Consider the following 6,328-nt stretch of genomic DNA (forward strand, 5'->3'; position numbering starts at 1 on the left):
TGAGCTTCCGATCGCCGGTCATTTTAATTCCCCACCTTGCGCTCATGCTGACCTCTCTGTCCTCGGCTTCCTTCAGTGTCTCAATGAAGCTCAACAAAAGCTCAGGAACAGCACCCCGTCTTTCAATTAGCCACTTTACAGCAGGCTTGTCCAATAGGCAGTCCGCGGGCCGGATGTGGCCTGCGAAGCCCCTCTCTGTGGCCCCCCCCCCAGAGCCAGTTTAAAAAATGCTGCTCATACACGTAAGTTGGAGTGGAAAATTCTACAAGGAGCTGCTCCTCCAATCACAGGCTGTTCCTTCCCCACATTTGCTGCCGACCGGCCCGCTAGTGAGTTGCTGGGCAGAAAAAGATCTTCTTTTAGTCGGGGGAGGAGAGGAGAGGAGAGCAAAAGTGCCATGGGCCCAGGGAGGAAGAGAGAGCGGAGGGGCCTGAGGAGGAAGCAAGTGCCATGGGCCCAGGGAGGAAGAGAGAGCGGAGGGCCCTGTGGAGGAAGGAAGTGCCATGGGCCCAGGGCCCAGGGGAGGAGGTGAGTGCTGGGGGCCTGGAGAGAAAGCGAGTGCCGTGGGCCCGGGGAGACAGCGAATGCCGAGGGCCTGGGGGAGGAAGTGAGTGCTGAAGGCCTGGGGGAGGAAGGAAGTGCCAAGGGCTGGTGGGGAGAGGAGGGACTGTGAGACACGAGAATGAGACGTGAGCACGTGGTCAGAGTAGGGTGGTGGGTTGTGGAAGAGGCTGGCTGGCAAGTGTGAGAGATTGAGTTTGTGTTTGTGTGGGGGACTGAGAGAGTGAGTATGTGTGTGGGACTGAGAGAGTGTATGTGTGTGGGAGTGAGAGTGAGTATGTGTGTGGGACTGAGAGAGTGAATGTGTGTGGGACTGAGAGAGTGAGTATGTGTGTGGGAGTGAGAGAGTGTATGTGTGTGGGACTGAGAGAGTGAGTATGTGTGTGGGAGTGAGAGAGTGTATGTGTGTGTGTGTTTGAGAGAGAGAAAGTGAGCACGTGTGGAAGTAAGTGAGTGTGTCTATGTGTGGGAATGAGAGAGGGAGTGAGTGAGTGTGTGTGTGCACGTGCGTGCGTGTAGAAGTGAGAGAGAGTGTGTATGTGCATGTGTGTGTGTGAGAGTGAGAGAGTGTATATGCGTCTGTCTTACTCCCAGTCTCAGGTTTATCACTCACTGCCACCAGCCCACACTGACACATACACACAGCCACCCACACAGAGGGTGAGGGTGGGCGAGTGAGCACCCTGAGACTGGGAATGAGCCTGGCACACACACACTTTGACCCTTTCACACTCTGGTCATTTTTATTAAGCAATCTTTTATTAATTAATCTTTTTTAAACTTAACAATTCATTGCTATGTCATTGCTTGATTTTTGCTCAGCGAGCAGTTTATTTTCATAATACCTCAGCATTTTTTTGAAATTCAGTTTAATATTACGCCAAACCTTATCTTTCCAAAACTTTCTCATGGGCCGTTTGAGTGAAGAAAGAATGGAAGTGTGGCCCACCAAGCGATAAGGTTGGACTAGCCTGCTTTACACCCTTCTAGGTTCAAGAAGGCAGTTCACCACCACCTTCTCTAGGGCAACTAGGGATGGGCAATAAATGCTGGCCCAGTCAACGAAGCCCACATCCCGTGAGTGAATTTTTTAAAAAATGAGTTCCATAGTTTCAGACTCAATTGCTCCCCCCCCCCCCCCCACTTTTCTTTGCAGGGTAGAACTTTAATCTTGCTTTTTCTTTCAGAAAGCAGCTGTTCATCAGTCTTCCATTCACACCTCCTCTAGACACATCTTTTGTTTCTGTATGAGTTTTATATGGTAGCAGCTTGCCATTGTAATAGAAAGATGTTCGGCAGAGCAAGGGTTAATGCGGGACTGGAGAATAGCACTGTCCACGGTATGATGTATAGAGTCACATGATTTGGGTGTAGAGTCTAGAAGGAGCCATCCTGGCGCACTCATGCATGGCAATACCTCGGATATGTACATAGTTATGGATTAACAATAAATGGTTTATGTTTAAACATACAAGTCTTAAGACGTCTCAGTGAGAGACGAAACAAACCTTTACAATATGGTGGCAGACAAATGACTGAACCCAGAACCTCAAAGCAGCTGGAGAAGGGCCGTGGAATCCCAAGGTATGAAAAACCGAAGAAACTGAAGCCTGACCCGGGAGAAGTGCAGCTGCGTTGAAGACACAGTTGGAGATTGCCTAAGAAGAAAAACTGAAGACACAGTTGGAGATTGCCCAAATAGAAAGCTCCATTACAGATGTGGAGGCTGAAGGACTCTACCAGAGTGCGTGGAGGTCCATTGCCAGACCTGATCAAGAAAAGCAGAGTAAAGGAACATGGCCTGATCGCAACAAAAAAGGGCTGCGCAAATTTCAAAACAAGAAAAAAAGAAAAAGGCTGACAGAAGAAGAATCCACTGTAAAGAAGAATCCACTGTGTAGATGCAGAGAAACACCTGAGTGAAGCAGAGACCATAGACCTGGCCAAATCTCAAAAAGAGTGAGCAAAATACAAAAAATAAAGCTGTATTATATTTCTAAAATAGGCAGCAGTCTCAGGGCTCAGAATATCCATAGGGCAGCTGGAGGAAAGCGACAATGCCAGCTGGGACCATAACACAAGGTGGCCGGGCTGAAGTAAAAAAAAAAGTTTAGAAAAAATGGCAGGCAGAGTAGAGAGAAATCTGCAGAGTATAAACAAAAAGAAGATAAAATTGCTGCAACTTTGTAAACATTTAAAAAAAGGCCCACAATCGCAGAGGGGTCCTACTGATCCCCAAAAAGCACAGGATAATCACAGAGAGAAAACCAACAGCTGCAGAGCCATCCTGAAGTGAAAAAAAGGTTACTGCACAGATAGCCTTAAAGGGGCAACAACGTTTAAAGCAGTAACTACAAGATTTTAAAAAAACAGCCATGGATTGAAAATTAAGATCACCAGACTCACTTTGGATAAGGCAGGGGCTTAACCAGACCCAAGATTGGGAATCTTGAAAAAGGGAATTTCTAAATTGGACTGCATCAGGTCTAAGCACAAAATCTGAAGAAGTCCAAATTTATGTATTTTTGCGCTCATTTGGTGAACTTGCTGATAAAGTAATCATGATGGAGTGCCCAGGCACAACAGCAGGCAGAAAAGGCACTCAAAGAAGTTAAGACCCTGAAAGGCTCTTTGAAGAATCAATATGTAGCCATCAAAAAAACGTGAAGAGCTGAAAAAGATGTTGAATATTACTTCAGAAAAAGCTGTGTTGGAACTATCAGTAGCAACAAAGCAATACACTGAAGTGCTGAATGAGTTGGCAAGAGGTCAACAAGAAAATTAACAGTTGAAGGAACAGCTGATTGATGTTTAAGATCAAATGCAAAATGAATACATAACCCTTCAGCAGAATGAAGAAATAAACTCTGTCTTAAACAGTAGAATGGAAGAACAGAAAAGGAAACTCGAGGAGACATTGCTGAATTACAAGAAAACTCAAGATGAGGCAATGGGCTTTGCAAAGAAAAGGAAAACCTGTTGAAGGGTCTTCACACAATACAAGGACCCCTTAGGATAAAGTTTGTTCCTCTGGAAAATTAGGAAGCGAAGAAAAATGAATTTAAAGTCACTGTGAACAAATTGAAGAACCAGCTGGCAGAGAAGACTCAGCAATGTTCCATTCTCCACAAGGAAGCCAAAATGTACAAGAAAGAGACTGAAGAGCTGAAGAACTAGCTGAATGGAAAAGAGGAGGCATTGAAAGGAAAAGTGTGGAACTTTTCAAGCTGCGAGCAGATAACGAAGCCAAGAGTAGCACTTCTTGTTACAGAAATTACAGAATTGAAACAAATTAGGACTTTGCTGGAGACAGACCTGGCCAACAGTGAAACCAAAATGAAGGGCAAGGACAAGGCCCTGCTGCAGACGGAGAAAAAAAAGACAGAAATAAGATTGGAAAATGTAAATACAACACTGAAGCTCAAGGAACTAGAAGAAGAAAAAGCATTGGATACCTCAAACATATTGAGAACCATCGAGTTGTTGAAAAATGACATGGCTGAAATGAAAATCAAGAACCGAGAATGTCAAGAAGAAGCTGAATAGTTGCAATGAAAATTAGAAGTTCTCACAAAGCAGCGTGAGGAGTCTCACATACAACTAGCAGATGTAAAATTAAAGAATGTGAGCTTGCAGGATAGCACACGCGAATTAGACTCTGCTAAGGAAAAACTGGTCAGTGTAAAGAACCAACTTTCACATACGCAAGATGGGTTTGGTGAAATGTTGGAGTTTCGTCATGATAAGATCAGTGAAATTCTTGAACTTCGATACTGTCTGAAGAACATGAAATGCGCAGCATGGAAGACCAAATCCAGACTTTAAAAGCTGAAAAGGAAAATTCTAGGATACTGATTGATGATCTAATGAGTGCATTGGGAGAATGTAAGGAGCAGTCAGTGGCCACGGAAGAAAGACTCCAAAAGGAACTGAAAGCCCAGGTGAAGTTGTTAAGTGTGTCTAAGGATTTTGCAGATCACTCTGAAACAATGCCAACTAGACTCACCAGAGTAGTTGCTGAGCTGAATGAGAAGATTCATAAGTTTGCAAAACAACTTGAAAATAAAAGAGCAAACAAATGCTTGGCTGAAATTGTGGAAGAAGAGGAAATGAAGGTTCCATTTGTAAATGACAACATCCAGCAAAAACATGGCGGACCCCACAAAAAAATAAACTTCAAGTCCACTCTAGGGATGAACGGAGTGCACATTCCCTTCGGAAGGAACGGGGCAAACCCATGCTGTCTGAACAAATCAGATGGGCTGTCGATAAAGAGAAATGCAACTCAAAGGAACGCAAAAAGTGAATCAAGTGGAGACAACCAAGTACTGGAAAGACAGAGAGTGCCACAATGTCAATGCTAAATCAACAAAGTCAACCCAAAACAACTGAGTCTACCATTCCTTCAAATGTGACAGACTAAGATGTGGAAGACTTGTCAAGCTTCAAAACTGTCTGAATTTATAAAGTCAGAGACTTGGGGGGGTGGGGGTGGGTGGGGAGAAGGGGTAGCAAGTAAAGTAAAGATTGTATTGTAAATAGTTATATTCTGTTGGAAGAAAGGTAAGTTTTTTTTTAAAAAAGGGAGTTGTTGTATGTGGTAGCAGCATGCCATTGTAATATAAAGATGTTTGGCACAGCAAAGGTTAATGTGGGACTGGAGAATAGTACTGCCCATGGTATGATGTATAGAGTCACTTGGTAATGGACTTTGGGGGTAGAGTCTGGAAGGAGCCATCAAGAAGGCAGCACCCATGCATGACAGTACCTGGGATATATACATATTTATGGGTTAATAATAAATGGTTTGTGTTTAAATGTACAAGTCTCAAGATCTCTTAGCGACAGACCAAACACATCTTTACAGCAAATGTATCCGAGTATCTTTGGCACTGCCACCAACTCTTTTCTCATTTAATCCCTCCTGCCTTCCTCCGACCACAAACTTTCCCTTTTGCTCTTTTACCCACCACTCACGCACCACCTTTCACCCCACCCCATCCTTCTCCCAGCTTTCACCTGCTTAATACTATTATATTTCTCATGTTTACCAGTTCTGAGGAAAGATCATTGACCTGAAACATTGACCTGAATTTTACCGGCCAGGTGAATGTACCAATGTAATGCAGGCTGGCGGCATACACCAGCTGAATTCCAACAGGATTTCACCAGCAACAGCCAACTAAGGGCCTGCAGGCAGGTGAGTCATAAGAACATAAGAAATTGGAGCAGGGGTAGGCCATTTGGCCCCTCGAGCATGCTCCACCATTTGATAACATGGCCTATATTATACAGTGGCTATAACTTAAAAGTATTTATTTGGCTGTAAAGCAATTTGGGATCTTGTGAAAGCTGCTGTATAAATTGATGTTCTCAATATGAAGAAATCTATCAACCTCAGTCTTGAACATACTCAATGATTGAGCTTCCACAGCCCTCTGGGGCAGGGAATTTTAAAGATTCACCACCCTCTGAATGAAGAAATTCCTCCTCATCTCAGACCTGAGTGGCCTGTTGCTTATTCTGAGACTGTGTCCCCTGGTTCTAGACCCCCCCCGCCCCGCCACAAGCCAGGGGAACCATCCTTCCTGCATCTACCCTGTTGAACCCTGTAAGAATTTTGTACGTTTGATTGAGATCACCTCTCATTCTTCTAACCCCCAGAGAATAAAGGCCCAGTCTATTTAATCTTTCCTCACAGGACTATCCCTCCATCCCAGGAATTAACTTGCTGAGCCTTTGTTGCATTCCCTCTGTGGCAAGTATA

The sequence above is a fragment of the Cetorhinus maximus genome, chromosome 17 (assembly GCF_964194155.1).
Source record: "Cetorhinus maximus chromosome 17, sCetMax3.hap1.1, whole genome shotgun sequence".
In the NCBI taxonomy this organism is placed as follows: Eukaryota; Metazoa; Chordata; class Chondrichthyes; order Lamniformes; family Cetorhinidae; genus Cetorhinus; species Cetorhinus maximus.